Source organism: Corvus moneduloides, chromosome 1 (assembly GCF_009650955.1).
Source record: "Corvus moneduloides isolate bCorMon1 chromosome 1, bCorMon1.pri, whole genome shotgun sequence".
Classification (NCBI taxonomy): domain Eukaryota; kingdom Metazoa; phylum Chordata; class Aves; order Passeriformes; family Corvidae; genus Corvus; species Corvus moneduloides.
The window spans coordinates 107,793,683-107,810,949 of record NC_045476.1 but is presented as its reverse complement, the minus strand read 5'-3'; positions in this window follow the sequence as shown (position 1 = coordinate 107,810,949).

Genomic DNA, 17,267 nt, shown 5'->3' with positions numbered 1-17,267 from the left:
CTAGCAGAAAACTGTTAAAAGCACCAAGTGTGTCAAAACCAGATAACACCAAAACCAATACTGCCTTCTCTCTGACTTCTTGCTTTCACTTCTTAACCAGTGATTCAGAGTGGTGCCTTGATTAAATCTTATCTAATAATTATCTATATTCCTTTTAAACTCTGTATACTTCCACTCAGAGCTGTTTCCTTGCCTTCTTTACTCTGATGTTGTTCAGAAACCACAGAGGCTGGGACTATCAGAGGCCAAGACTTGTTACCAAGTCTTCCTTCTCCAAGCCCATATTCTTATTGATTAATACATGTAAAATGAGTTTATGCCTACTGCAGCAAAATATGCTAATTGATCTGGATAAGACCTTTTTAAAAAGCAGGTCAAGGTCTTTTCTACATCATGTTTCTAGAAAAAATATCAATTAAAAATCTAGATGGTCAAGTAAAATTAATTAAAATTGAAAAAATTTATTTTTGTAATTAATGAAATAGTTGGGATATTTAATAGACCAAGACCACAGCCCTTCCAGCCACTTTATCTCTTAGGAAATTATCATAAAGTGCTGTCATTTTTAGTAGTTTTTCTTAATATGATTGCAAGATAAAAATATTCACCTTATAACCAGCAAAATGTATTCCTGATCTAAATATCTTTTTTTATTTTTACTATGCAACTAGAGAATTTTATTCTGATTTTACTTCCTGACATTCTATGAGGAATAAAATCTTTCTGGAAGCTAAGAAAAAACATAGACATAGTCCTTCTATTAATAAAGATAGTGTAAATAATGACTTGGTTATTCATTTATGCTACAAACCATAGAAAACCCTTCATTTCAGCTGATCACCAAAGGGGAAGAGCTCTGTTTGGATTTTCCTGCATGTGGACTGTAGATTTAACCCATTCTTTTCTCCTGGGAAAATAAAATTAAAAAGAAAAAAGCTGGCAAAATTCTGCCTCAATGGGATTCATCATATTGCCTCCTAAACTAGGAACCTATGAGATGTCATTCACACCACAGCTGAGTGTCCCCTGGAACACTTAAATCTAATGCAGAATTAATAAAGCAGAGACTGCACCCATAGCACCCTGACCTGTGTCACCTGTTTCTGGGCTGTATTTAGGAAGAGGAAGGAAGGCATTCAAAATATCTCTGGGAAAGATTTGTCAGCTGATCTGGTCTGTGCAACAGCCTTGTTCTATCTCAACCTTCTCCTCTTTTGTTACTTTGGCCTTTCTATATCAAAACACAAGATCCACAGGGCTACAATGCTAAATAAAAAGATTTTGCAGGATGAGTTTTGGGGTGAATGAATCCCTAAATTCTTCCTCTCTCTTGCTTGAAAATAATATTTATAGGAAAATGGTTGTACTTTAGTAAATGTGGAACTACATCTCTTAGATAAATGATGTTTGAATGACAGACTGAGCAGCTAAAAAAGAGGTAAACAAGGGTTAGAAATGAACTCAAGCAGTAAATTTGTTCTAACATGAAACAAGTTGAACCTTGGAAGTCTAGACAGTCACTTAAATTTGACGGTATTGTGCTCTTCCTTTGACAGTAATAGCTGCAAAAAAGTATCATGGTATTATACCATATAATAATGCAATGGATTCTCTCAAAAAGTTAACTGCATAATTAGAGAACATGCACAGCATGGGGATGACCACACATGACTTAGAGTGTTTAACACTGTGTTTCATAAAACTTACGCATTTATGTTAGCACCAGTTAATATGTGGTGCTATTCAACATTAAAAAAAATAAATCTTATTCAAAGACAACTTCAAATTGTGCAATCTCATGACTGAGGTAAAAAAGACCCCAAAAAACTAAAAAGAAGAAATGTCAGTGTCTCTTGCTATAATTAAGAAAAATTTTCCTGACTCTTACTGGAGTCTATGTGTGCTTGAATTACAACAGGTCTGCACATCCCAGAGATAACTTTTATATCTCTTGGCCTATTTCAGCTAAAGTGGCAACTTTAAAAAATAAATTTTTTACTAGCTGAAGACAAGAATCACTGCAGGCAGCTAAAAATGTGGCATGTATACCATATTGTGTTATACAATTGAAAAAAATGAGAATGGATTTTCTTAACTGGCAGAATTCCTAAACTTCAATGCAAATAGAGAAAAGACAATTGGTGGAATACCTCTGCAATTATATGAAACATTTTCATTAGTAAATATTTCCTCTTTAATGATAGTTTGAGAAAAGACATCTTTAATTAACAATATTATATGGCGGTATAAATATATGATGGCAAGTCTAAGTGATTGGAAAATATGCACTGAAGGGAGAAATAGAAGAGCTGATATTTTTACTAAGCTTACTAGAAAATCATCTAAGTAGAAAATTATCTTTTGTAACTATCTTTTAAATTAAAGCAGATGACAATTCTAGGATTACTTTTGTTTTTCTTAAGTTTATTTTGAAATAGTCAATCTTTTTATACATAAATTATTCTCTTGTTTTTAGATGGAAAAGTATTAATGTAACAAAGACCATTTTTTTTAAGGTCTTTTATTATTAACTGCTATTTTTTCCCTGCAGATAAACTGTAGGGTCATGAAGATAGTTAAGTAACTGGAGTGTCTGACATACGAGGTGAGGCTTAGAGAGCTGGAACTGTGCAGCTGGTGAAAAGAAGGCTCAGGGGAGGAATCATCTCATCAGTGTGTTTAAATTCTTGATGTGAGAGAATGAAGAAGACATTTCAGTAGTGCCCAGTGACAGGACAAGAGACAGTAAACACCAACATAAATACGTGAAATTCCTGTTGACCTCTTTCCAGTGAGGGTTGTCAAACACTGGAGCATGTTGCCCAGAGAGGCTGCTGAGTCTCCATCCTTGTGATGGTCAAACCCAAATTGGACCTACTGCTCTACTTAATCCTTCTGAGCAGGGGGCTGGACTAGATGACCTCCAATGGTACATATATGTTTTTGTCTGCTCAACAGAAAACACATGAAGACAACTCACAATCCAAATTGTATCTTATCTGAGGTGCTGAAATACAGCACATTTTTCTGGTAGTGTTTGCACTTGAAGATGTACAAAATAAATTAATTTTCAACTGTATGTTATTGTTTATGTTTCTAAAGATTTTAGTTAAAAAATACACACTAACCTTGAGCACCTTTTTACATTACATAGAGACTCCACAGTCTCTACAACAATCTAATGTTTTATCATCTTCTTTGGAAATAATTTTTCTTATTATCTAATCATAAATTCCCTTACTGCAACTTGTCTATTACCCTTCAGTCTTCCAATGTACTCCTCCAGGAACAGTCTGGCTCCTGATACATTACAAACCATCAACATTGCCAGTGACTAAGCAGCAGAGCAAGCTCCAACTCATGACACAGGTGCCCATCAAAAGAGAATAAGTGGTGGTGGCAAAATATGTTATTGTCAACTAACAAGATGATAATTAGAGCAATCTCTCAGCCTGTTCCAACTGCCAAGCAATAAAGAACTTAATCCAAACTATACGTTTGGACAGTGGTATGTGAATGATGAATTATGAGATAAGATAGGTTAACCCAAACCTCTTTCACAGTTCCTCAGATTTATTATGGCCAGTGAAAGTGATACGATGTAACAGTTTTTGATGGAATGAACTCGAACAATTATAAATGGCAGAGGGACAAAAATCTAGCTTCAAATGCTTAGCTTCATCTGATAATATGTGAGAAGAATATATTACTGGACTTAAAATCCGAGACTGAATTTACTGAAGTAAGAGATTAAACATGAATGGTTTGACTTGTGAGTTCACTATGCCAGTTAGGTTCAAGAAGTCACACAGATACTGCTCTGCTGGAACATGACCATTTTCCTGCTATTTTGGAACTTCAGAATTTAATGAAAGGGATCCAAGAAAAGGGAAGGTGGACATTCTAGGCCAGAATAGATCAGTATTTCATAGTAGCAGCAAACAAAAAATCAGCCAAGTTTAGAGAATATATATGCAGAACTGCGTGCAGAGATAAGCATATCTCCATCAGCAGGAAGATAAGCAGGCTTGTTTTCCAGCAAAGTCCCCCAAACTCACACAATTTTGTAGGACCAATGGGATATCAGTGCTCATTGCAGCTTGCATGTTATGCACAAATACAAATACAAATGCATGGACATGCACACACACATACATTTGTATGTGTGAGAGCACACATACAAGTACATAGCAGAGAAATAAAAGGTGTTTGCTGTTCTTCCTGCTACTTAACTTCCTCCATTTCTGCACAGACAGCATCTTGAGAGACTTGGTGGAAAAATAATTCCTGTTTTCATCACCAGGTTTCACTCTTTTCCAGTACTCCATGGCCACTAAGGTCTGGAAAAATCATTGCCAACCTACTTTTCATTGCAAAGATGTAGTGGTGAGCTGGGACTCCTTTCCTTGACTGCAGCAAAGCACAGACCCTTTACAAGGAAAGCATTTATCATGCAACATTCTGTGCAGGGGCAAGATGGTCTTCAGGACACTGAGAGCTCTTGTGGAAATAATTTTGGTATTACTACACAGATTTTAATCCTTTTCTTTAAGGGATTTCTGGCACAGAAAAAAACCAGGATTCAGATTCAGATCAGGAAGAAATTTTCTCAATAGTGCCACTCTGTTAGCATCAGAAAATAGTACTCTGGGACTTGCAGTGAAAGTCCTGTCAGCTGCTTACTACACCAATAACTTCTGAGAGAGCTAGGAGAAGCCATCATTTGAACATTCACCAGGAGCAAACAGCATCGCTGAATCATGCAGCTCTGGCTTTCAGACAGAGCAAATCAAGGCAGATCTCAAACTGATTCTTCTGTTCCAGAGAAAATCATAGAAGCCTCAGGGTCAGAAGAGACCTTTAAGATCACCAAGACCAAGCTGGTGAAACCTCCAGCTCAGAGAGCTGGGTGTCCTGAGGACAAATGGGTTTGATATTGAAGACTGAAGCAAAGAAGGCTTAAGTACCTCTGCCTTTTCCACATCCCCTGTCAGTACACTAACCTCTGCCTTCGACAAATCATGGAAACAGTCCTTGACCCTGCTTTTGCTGCCAGTGTGTTTATAGAAGCTTTTTTTTATTGTCTTTAATTATAGTGGCCAAATCAAATTCTAGTTGGGCTTTGGCCTTTCTAATATTCTCCTTGAAGGTCATACATGACCTTGTGACATCCTTATAGTCCTCCCAAATTACCTGATTCTCCTTCCAGAGTCATTAGATTCTCTTTTTTTCCCTAAGTTCCAGCCAAAGTTCCCTGTTTAGCCAGGCCAGTCTTTTTCTCTGACCACTTGTCTCTCTACATGTGGGGAGAGCCTGCTTCTGAATATTTAACAATTGGTTTTTAAAGCACATCTGGCCTTTCTGGACTCCTCTGCCTTTCAGGACTAACTCCCAAGGGACCCAGAGGTCCGAGGTGAAGGTTCTGTTGATGTGCATCCTTACTTTTCCCAGATAGAAAACACTAACATTTCCTGGTCACTATGCCCTAGATGGACACTGGCTACCACATCACCCACTCATCCTTCTTTGTTCACAATCAACAGGTCTAGCAGGGCACCTCCTATGGTGGGCTCCAGTTGCACCAGTAGCACCAGTTGTTCTAGGAAGTCTTCTTCCACACACTTTGGGAACCTCTTCGAATCCTTCCTCTCTCTTGTGTTGCATTTCCAGCAGACATCTGGCTCTGTTCAGCTAATTTTCTTTTTTTTCACTGTCTAGCAGACCTAATTCATACTGTACCACAGATTCCTGTATGATTTTTTTTATTATTATTCTTAAACTTCTTGAGATGATACATTATTTCAAACTCTGATTTTTCAAACTTTTATGAAGTATTTGTAGTATTTTATTTTTTGAGCCCAAAGCCTAATCCAATGCAGAACACCATGCTCCATTAATTTCAGTTAAAACATACTGATTTGCATCAGCAGATCATCAAGCCAATTGCATTTACCTGAAATTTATTTTCATAATGCTTGTGTTGACAAAATCTGTGTATTAGCATCTCAATAGCAAGTATATTAGAAAAAAAGGTGTAGCTCAGATGATAAATATGATGTGAGACAGAATGAAGGTGTAGCGGGTTTGGTTTGTAACTGGGCAGAAACACCAATTTAGTGTAATGGTTTGGTGTAAAATACTCATTACTGTTTATCTTCTGTGAGATAAGAATTAGGAGAAACACAAAGCAGCACCAAACTTGAAAGAATATAAAGAAGTTTATTAACAGACCTAAAATAGGGAAAAAGAAAAAAAAAAAAAAACATACCACACCTTTAGAACTCTTCTCCTCCCCCCACGTTCTTCCCTTCTCACACTGACAATGTAAAAAATGATAACCCTTGAGATGTTCAGTCTGTTTACCACCTCTATAATAACCTTGTTCAGTTCATTTAGGAAGAGGAGTCTCTCTTGCTCATACTATGGAGACATTATCACAATGAGACAGCCGCCCAGGTTGGTTCTCTGCTTGCATCATGTGAGAGTCCCTTCCCACGACTTACAGCTTTTCCCACAACTGCTTTTGAGGGTCCAATTTTGAGCTACTGGGGTACAATTTTAAGGTTGAGCTGTTCAGAAACAAAAGTTCTCTTCACCCATCTCTGGGAGCATTTCATCTCTAAGAATAGAAGCCCTCCTCCTTCCCTGGGAGCAAAGGGTCCTCCTCATCTTCATCTCTAAGAATATCTCTGGGATCATCTCTAGGAACTGAGGTTTTCTCCTTTTCCATTTGGAGCAAAAGTCCTCATCACTTCCATCTCTCCCTGTCCAAACTTCTCATGAAATTACAGCTGCGTCAGCATCTGCCTATCTCAGCACAGGTGCTTTTGCTCATGAGTTGAACACTCCACCCCCCATATCTTCATGAAATTACAATGGGATACTCTGATACATCATAGCTTCACAACAGAATTTCAGTTTTAAGCACCTCCTCTTTCTCCTCCCTCACGTTTTCAGCTCTTCATAGCACTAAAAGGGTTACTCTCACCTCGGCCTTGCAGCTGGAATGTCGATTATCGCTGTTGGTCACATGATCTTTGCCAGACAGCAGGGCAGCTTCAGCTGAATCTTGGCCGCACTGATGAGGGGGAGCCGAGCCGCTCCGGCTGCCCACAGCAGGGCTGTAGGGGTGGTTCCACAGGTGGAACAGGTCCATTGGCTCCAGGATGGCCGTGGCCCGGCCCGGCCTGGCCTGATCAGGGCCTGGGCCGGACCCGCTGGCCCCCGCACAGGGCCCGCAGCCACCTGTCCCAGCACGGAAACGAGACAGAGAGAGGCTCTGCCTGGGGTTTGTCTATTCTTAAGTGTGGATCACAGAGGGGGTCCCAATTTTAAGTGGCTTAAAGAATTGTCCATATTCAAACTGGCCAGCTGATAGGTCTGTCAGGTCACAGAGGAAGCTGTAAGCACCCCTTAGCAAGGACATCACTTCTGGGACTATGCTTGCTAACCCATGACAGAAGGTTAGAGGGTCTTTCCTGAAGAAAGTTGAAAACTAGTGAGAGTGCAAAGTGTCAGCCTGAATAACTATTTCCCACCCAGTATGAATTTCAAGAGATGTAAATTGAAATGAGAAAGAAGCTAACTTCTGACAGATGTTAGCAACACTTTTTTCACTTAGCACATAATAAACATATGGAATGGCCTATCAGGCACTATTGCTGAGGCAAAACAAAAGAATCGTTCAAGAAGCAATTGGATGCTGTTCTACAGAAGTGGAGTACTTAACATGGATGAGCCCTGATGGGCTAATAGTCCCGATGGGTAAACCTCTCCAACTAAAAAAATGTTACGCTCTTATATTCATTCAAATGTAAATATCACTTCAGTAGTATCTATCTGCTTTTTGGCTTGGTGGGGGTACTGTTTCATTTCCTCTTCTTTTTTTTTTTTTCACTACAAAGGAAAAGCAATTACTGTTATGCAGTTTCAACATAAGAAAAGCAACATCTGCAACAACAGCCTCAACAGCCTTCCCCTCTCCCCTACCTCACGCACAACTGACTTACAGAAGCAAAAGAAATCTGAGATGGCAGCAATTGAGTTGCATTTTTATACGGTATAATATGTTCGGATACTTGAAAAAAGGCTAGCTGTCTCAGAGAAAGGCACCCAAAGCAACTTAAGTCAGAAATGCTGCTTCTGAACACTGCCCTTCAAATTAAAAGATGGAACTTCCCCTCATGCTTTCTATTCCTTTCCAAAATCCCAATATCACCTGTTTTCATATCAGTTTCTGAGGAGCAAGCAAAGCAGCTTATCATTGTGCTTCCGACAGTACCATATGGAGACTTGCAGGTTTCTCAGCTGAATTATTCATCATGTTATTTTTCCTGAAGTAGACTCAGGGTCCACTCTTTCACTGATTTTTTTTCCTGTCTTAATGTAGAGTGGCACCAGATAATACCTTTCATCTTAGTTTTGCTGCATGCTCTCTGTCAGAGACAAAACCCCCCAAATATCTACCCAAATACATCATTACTACTTTATTATTTGAAAGATTTCAAATTCTATTTTCAAAAATTTCATGAGCTTGAAAAAGCATCAAAAACATCACCAGAGTCCCCTAACTGAAAGCAATATGAATTAATAGCCATTTTTAAAGTCATTGATACAGGTATGTTGCTGTTGCAGTGAGATAGATATCCATTCAGGATAGGCAGGATAGGTAGGTATTGTACCTTTATGTTATTTTGTGAATGAGTGGTGGACTCTTCATCTATTAAAGATTAATGTAATGCCAATTTGGAAATTATAAGTGTCCTGAAATACAGGAAATGTTTTGATCCTGAAAACATGTACAGATGGATAATGAAATGAAAACAGCACAAAAGAGCTGGCCAAACTCCTGTCACAAAAAAAGGTTGGAAGAACATAACAGTAAATTTCAGAAATTACATTTACATGTGTGCTCTTGGTTAAAAACAGCAGAGATCAGTGCTCCCTCTCCCCAGCATGGTCCCAGTCGTAATTTACTTTTACTATTTTGTTTAACAACTTGTTTGTACTCAGCAAAATGAAGACCTTAGCACAAACAAAGAGCATATTTTCCCTCCCTGAAAGCATACAGTCTTCCTAAAAATATCTACTGGCTAATCAAAATAAAATTATTTCTCTCTTTTCAAAAATGATCTAATTTTAATCACAATTTATTTTTAAAGATTTATTATTTTTAAAGAAGTTCTAATACTGAATTTGCTCTTTGTAAAAGAGGCTTGGATGGAATTTATTGATGGGTGAAATATTCACAGAGGATGGAGAACAGTGCACATAATAGTTTTGTCCTTGGACTCAAGCACTAACAACCTAGTTTTCATAATAGAAAAGCAGTAAAAAAGGAGTGGAGTGTTTTTCTAATGAATATGTGCAATATTTTATTTCATTATATAATGAAGCAAATATGTTTTAGTATGAGCTCTTGTTCCCTTTTCTATTTTTCTTTCCCATTTCTCTTTCCCCACTCCCAAGAATACTAACATATAATAATGAGAATATGGATTTAAAATAATAAAGTAAAAGCAGAGACTTGAAATAGGTGTCAATTTCAGTAGCATTTTCACTTCTGCCAGCTAAATAATAAAGAAATTAAAAAATCAAATAATATAAATCTTCATTTATTTTTGTGGCATAAGCTGATTTTAAAAGATTCCCCTTGTTCTACTACTGCACACTGGGCATATGAAAGAATGGTGGGCTAGTACTGATTAAATAATATTTCTCTTTCATATATTTGCCCATTACTTCAGCAGCAGCATTTTCTGTGGGAGAACTGTATTCCTTGTGTTCTTAGCCTCACTGGCTGCAAAAGAGGTCATAAAATTGTAGCTTGAATATGGTCAGAAAGTAATATTAAAACTGAAATTTTTCTTGGTGGAATTTTACAGCTTGTGAGATTCTACTTTGAAGGTAAGAGGCTGCTTTGATATTGGCTTTAGAAACTCTGGTGTTGATTTGTTTTAGTATAGTCTCATAACCCTTATATATTAACATCCTACCTTTGTAAGCATGCATTTATAATACAAAAATACTAAGATAAAGTGTCTATAATAGAAAAATTTTTCATTTAATTCATAAAAAGGGAGCAAGTCCTGCTCCAGTCCTTCGTTCTTTCCAGAGAAACACTATTTACAAGACCATGTAGTTACAGGACAAGGGAGAATGGCTTCAAACTGAAAGAGATAGGTTTAGATTAGATATTAGGAAGAAATTCTTTGCTGTCAGGGTGGTGAGTCACTGGAACAGTTTGCCTAGAGAAGCTGTGGATGCCCCATCCCTGGAAATGTTTAAGGCCATGCTGGATGGGGCTCTGAGCAGCCTGGTCTAGTGAAAGGTGACCCTGTCCAAGGCAGAGGGGTTGGAATGAGATGATCTTCAAGGTGCCTTTGAACCCAAGCCATTCTATGATTCTTTGATTTTATAATTCAGTGAGAAAGAGATGAATAATTATGCTACGTTTGTAGAAATGGAAACATAACCAAGCAAAATGATTTTTTTAAATTCCCTTCTACAGATTCCCTGTAAAAAGTAGCGTTGAAAAAACAATGTTCTTAGACATTCTTTTTAGTAACGTGTGACTGACATTGTAAGTAGAATTCAGAATTAACATCTCTGTGAACTCTGCTGGAAAGTTATAGAAGAAATCTTGTTTACTATAATCAATGACCTTAAGAACATCTGTTAAGGTAAGACAGGTAGAGAAATGGTATTTGCTGAGGAAAAAAGAACAGGAAAGGGAGGAAATTTCTGTGGGTATAGATGTCAAAAACCAGGTCTGAGTCCTGATTTCCATTGTATTTTTCTAAGTATGCCACAGCCTTTGGGCAAAAAGATCATTCAACAAAACACTTAACATGTTGTACTACAGAAAATTACTTGGTACATATTCTCCTAGCTTCTCCTCTGGGAGCTAACATCTCCCTTGTCAGAAAACCCATGCCAACATACTCCTTAATAAATGTTATCATGCTTGCTTTTTCACTTTTGATGATGTTTTGAGATAAATATTGATATTAGTTGCCAGTGAAGAAAAATGTGTTCCTTCTGGGGGTTGTAAAATATAAATTTTTGAGTACTGAAATATACATTGACCTTTGTGCAATTCTCTGCATCTGTGCTAATGTGAATTATTTGCTTAGTTTTCTAAGTATGTGGGATGTGAGCACCGTTCAGCAATACTGTGATGAACATAACAAAGATACCTTAGTGCAAGCCCTTCTGTATTGTAATAAAGTCTTAGAAAATATGTTCATTTTTAATTGTTTCATTTTTGAGATAATGCCTGCCCAAGGCAAGAGAGAATTGAGTATGTATTTCTCTGGTGTGAGAAAACATTTATTCAAAATATATGCAAATGAACCAAACATTCTCATAAACAGCAGTACTGAGCTGATAGTTAATGACAGTAAAAGCTGATAACTTAGTGATGAAGAAACAAAATACCATGGCTAATTAATAGGCTTTAAAACTTTCAGGAGAACTGGATGTCTCAAAGAAAAAAAATCTTAACTCTTACAAAACCATTTATTGGGCTTGTTTTTATTTCGTGAGGCAGAAAAGGGTCCTGACAAAAGGGACACACAACAGGTTATGACAGCTACCTAATGCATTCTATCTCCTGTACAGGAGTTCCTGCTTCCAGGAGAATATATTTGAATGATCTGATTGTGAGGCAAAAATTTCCTGACCCAATAAGAGACCAGCATCTCTTCGGGGAATTGGTTATGCTGACCATGCAGATGCAACATGGAAGAGGAAGCAATATTGTAGTTGGAATCAAATGGATGGGAAAATCACCTGAGTGTAGTTTGACCATATGGTGAGTTGACCTTGGCTGGACATGAGATGGCCACAGAGCTGCTGTATCACTCCCCTCTTCAACCAGATGGGGTGGGGAGAAAATAAAATAGAAAAACTTGTGGATTAAGATAAAGGCTGTTTCATAAAGCAAAAGAAAAGGCCCTGCAAAATAACAAAGGAAAAGGTCTTATTTTCTACTTCTTATCAGCAGGTGAGGTCCAGCCACTTCCTGGGTTGTTGGTTTTCAGTACATGTAGCAGTTGCTCCTGAAGACAAACATCCTAAATAATTAATGCCAATCCTTCTTCCTCTTTCTTCCTCTTAGCTTTCACTGCTGAGCAGACTCCATATGGTACGGAATGTCCCTTTGATCAATTTAAGTCAGCTGTCCTGGCCCTGTCTGCTTCTAAGATCTTGCCCACCCCCAGCCTGCTGGTGTGTGTATGTGTAATGTTGGAGAGTCAGTGCTGATGGTGTTCCAGCACTGCTTGATGGTAGCCAAAATATTGGTGTCTTATCAACATCCTTCCAGCTACCAGTACAAAGCACAGCACTGTAGGGGGTGCTATGGGGAAAATTAATTCCATGTCAGCCAGACCCAATATGGATGCACAAACATGTTTAGTGAGAGAAACGAGATAGGAGAGCAGTGGCCCTTAAGAAAGGAGAAATCCACAGTTAGGGGCGCTAGAGTCTCTTTTGAAGAGGAAGCATATGTGTTTCAATAGAGTTTATTCTATAAAAGGGAAAAATCATTGTGGAAAATTATCTAAGGTGATTAAGTTTGCAGTCACTATTATCTTCCTCCTCTTTGCTAGGAAAAAGTCTAGGGGATAGTTGTTATTTACCTGATTTCTTAGTTACATGAATGAAGTAATGTTGTGTGTGATCTTTAAGTCTTAAAAAAGCAGAGATATCACTGCTGTCAAATCACACTGAAGTGTTTACTTAGCGGAGCCAACAGGCTGTCCAGATAGGTTCAAAATTAACAGGCTTGGAGAAACACTAAAAGACAAAGTGCTACCAGAAAGAAACAGTTGAATGGAAAGTGGTAGTTTTACACAGGAATGTTCCAGGAGTAAATGAGGTCTAAAGAAAAAATAACAAAATATCAGTGCAGCTTCACAACAGCCTACACCTTCCTCTTGCTCCTATATGATCACAGCAGGGAACAGAGAGCTCCAAAACTGCTGAGAGCTGAAATAGCTTCTGCTCAATCAATTCATACAGGTCTTGCCTCTTATTTTAATTTAGCGGAGGTGAGCGAGCTGAAGAGGTTTTAACACTCTGAATGATAATTAGCAAGGGATGATTCTCAAAAGGTTTGGAGTTTCATTGCTTGGAACTTATCAGACCCTATTTAGTCATAGCATCTCAACTAAAAGACCCATGAGAACAAGTTCCTGCAAAGATTTCTTCTGCTTCCTGGTTCACCTAGATTGAAAATACCACAAAAACCTACTTTTCTTACTTTAGTTGAAACACTGCAAGGAAGATTATTGATAGTAGTCATTAAAAGGGACAGGTGTTTTTTCTGGCTGTTGTAACAGCTGGCAGCATAATTCAATCCGATTAATATGTAAGGATTCACATATGGGTGGGAATTTTATGGATGGCTGGGACAAGTGACAACATTTAACAAATTACCTAAAATAGGTCTCAGGGTGTTTCTGTTTCTACCCCAGAAAAATGAGGGTTCTACAGGCTTATCTGTGTTTTGAGATTGACTTTCATGCATGTTCACATTTGCTGTATTTCTTTACAAGCAAGTGGTACTTTGGAATTTTGCAATTCTTTTATATCAGTGTCAAAACCCCCTCATTTTTTTCTAATTAAAAACATTCTCAGAGTTTGAAACTGTCAAAAAACATACCAAAACAAAGAAATCAGTAACAGCATTGTAATTGCTGTCAAAACCCAAATATTTATTTTAGAAAATGACCAAAATTACTTCTTTTTCAGAAACACATAGAATGTAAAATTACATATATATTATATATTATCCTTAGAAAGACCAATCAAATGACTTACGAAATTAAAGCAGAGAATCTCTTGAATGAGCAGCATGAAAGGTATTTCAGTGAGAGAGAATGGAGGAACAACCAAAGCCAGTAAATTTTTTCTGTCATGTGTTTCTGTGAAAGAACAGAACTAAAAAGCTCTCCACAGAGAATTTTCTAAATATGAGAAACTTACTGTATCACACCTACTTTTGTTGTAATACCCACAAAACATCACACTGATGTCTATTTCCAGGTCATAGCGATCTCTCTCTGAGTGCTCACCCAGGAAGAAACAGGAAATAAGCTTATTTTCCTTTGCCTTGGCTTTGCACACGTAAGCATTGTTTTAACCTTTAAAACTTCTGCACTCCTGGGGTCTGAGGTTTGCAGCTTTTTAAGCCTTTCCTCTAGGATACTATAAAGACACTTGAAAAAGTGACATGCACTGCATGTGGGGAAGCATAAGTTATACCTTACCACCCCTGAGAATGAAAAGCAGCTGCTGTAGGCAAATATTTATATGCACCTGAGCAGCTTCTCATTTAGGGACCTCTCCAAGTGAAGTGTGAAGCTTGGATAAGCACTCTCAACACAAATCCAGCTTTTTTTACTTTTGGCTGGATTTACTTCTCCAGCTGCAGAACAAACTGTTTGGTTATAAATGTTGGCCATTAACTATGGCACTTAGCACAAGGAGGATTGCACTCATATAACAATATAAAAGAGAAACTGCTGCACCTCTCCTATGTAGCATCTCCATGAGCCACTAAGAACAGAGAGGAATTCTGCATTTAACCTCAAGGACACAGAGATTGCTTGATTTGTATCTGAACCTTCACTACCTCTGAACTCTTATTGGTTTATGCCATGTAGTATCAAAATAAATAGACATTGTTCTGCCATAAGAGATTTTGAACTTAGCCTGTACTAAAAGAGAAACATCTTCAAATTCAGGCAAGCAGTAACCTGAAACAAGATGAAAGCCATATATTTACCCTTACTTGGCCAGTTCAGTGTTGTCTGAGTGCCATCTACCCAATTTATTAATTTATTTTCTTATAAAGTAGGCTTTGATTAATTCTTTCCAGGGAGGATTGTTTAAGTTTATTAATGTAACTCTTTATGGCCATATTTTGTGAACATAAATTGTAAAAATCAACATCAAAAATAAAATCTGAATTTCACAAACCTTTTTCTCTGCCAGATGAGGTGTGTAATCACAAAAATCATGTATAAATGCTGCAGTGGCAGACTTCCTATTAATGAGCTAAACTGAAAAATAAATCACACAATCCTGGAGCAACAAATATTGGGACAAAAAAAAATTGCTTTGAAAGACTAGAATATTTAGTTTCATTCAATATGGACTTCCCTTATTTTAAATTTTTTTAGAGAAAATGTAGATAAATTAAGTTAAAATTAAGATTATCCATGAATTAGAAGATGTTTACATTAAGCTACAGAACTTTCTGAAGCTTCTTTCATTATCACTTTAACAATCATAGAAAAAAAAAGGTAACTGTAATTCACAAATGTTTTGGCTGATTGGTTTCTCAATTTGTCGTATAATAAACATGCAATCAAAAATATCAGTTCTACCTGAAAAATACTTTGATGTTAAGATTGCTTTACACTGGCAGATGTGCCAAGAGTAAACTGAAAGGCAGAATATTGAATTTTGCACGGTGTAACTCCAGGTTCCTTATTGTTCACCCTGCCTCCCAGGTGCAGATGAAGCCTCTGTGAGAAATCCTGGGTCTGCTCACAAACAATTCAGTTACTCACAGACTTGTCATAAAAGCAGGTGCTCCAATTACATCTACAAGCTTCTACTTCAAATTTAAGACTGACATAGCCAATGTTTATAATTATCTTATAACTTAAGTAAAAACTATATTCTGGAGCGTAATGAAAAAAAAAAAAGATACCAAAGATATCTTAATAACATGAAAGATTTTATGAGTTCAGACAAGAGTAAAACATCTCTCCCTTTTGGGTCACATTACAAAAAATGTTTACTAAAATGTTTTTTTAGTTGATAGTATTTTTCATTATTTGTTGTATACTCATCAGAACAAGAAGGATCATTTATGAATTATAACAGCTAGCCAAATTAAAGTAATTTGCAAATACCTTAATTTTAAATATAGTAGGAATTTTTTAATAACCAAAATGATTTTAAAGTTCACTAAAATTTCCCTCTTTCAGAAATGTTATTTTAAGATGATGATTATGATGATTATTTTTACTGTAAGAAGTAATAATGGAAAAAAAACCCCTTTTAATTTAAAAAAAATCATTACATCTCTCTGCTTACCTGTGCATTTATTATTAGAGAGGAATTGATTAGTCTGTGTTACTGACAGCTAAACAGAAAATTTGTAATAATACATTCATTAAAATACCGAGCAAGACAGTGTAAATGGCTAGGTTGAACAATTCAGTTTTCTGACCTTGGTAAACTGTACACAGATTTATCAAGGTAAAAATAAAAAACATAAACATATTGACTAAAATTATTAGAACTCTGAGTCATATTTACTGCAGCAATAACTCTGATTTTGTGTTGTAGATGGTCCGTTACCGTCATAGGTGACTGAGGTTTCAGGTTAAAAAACTGAATCAAAAACTCAATATTCACTGAGATGAATATCCCATAATTTCTCTTCTCTGAAGTATTTCGTAAAGCCCTGTGGTACTACTACATAATATGTAAATCAGATTAATATAGGATCACAGTCTCCAGCACTGTCAGTACAGTAGTTCCCTGCAGTATTAAAGTCCACAAAACCTGATTTTTAATATATCATGAACAATGAAGAAAATACATGTTGCAGGCAAAAATAGCTACACCTTTTGGAAGGACTACCAACCAGATGCTTTCATTTCTAGGTTGGCAACCATGGGGATGCAAAAAAAAAAAGGGAGGTGTTAGTCCTGGGACTTTACACCTAGGATTTTCAGTAATAAATTTTCCTGTTAGTGGTACACATAAGGTTTTCAAGAAGTTTTTGCCATTGAAAAGCAATGTTTAACTCCTACTTTAAGTTTTGCCTTGTACATGCTCATTTACAGGCAAAAGTACCTGTGGTGGGAGGGGTTTTGTATTACAATTGCTTTGTTTGGTAACACCTCTTACAAAAGCAGCATTTTATAACTTGCCTTATTGAATCGCACTGTTAGAAAAGGTTTTACTTTTTTTCTACTGGGTTGAATCACTTTACTTTGTACCATTTTATCTATGGTTCTCTGAAGCACAGACAGGGTATGTCAGGCAGCTCACAGGGTTCCTCCATCAGGGGCAGAAATCACCTATTTCCTTTTTACAAGTCTATATGCTAAGTAGAAGTATGGTTTGGATCATTTCTGTGTTACATTTTTCTTTGTATGCCGTAGAGAAATTTGTCTCGGGATTCATTTCCACTGGAAGAAAATCAAAACCAGGCTTTTGTGAAGAATGGAGGTGTG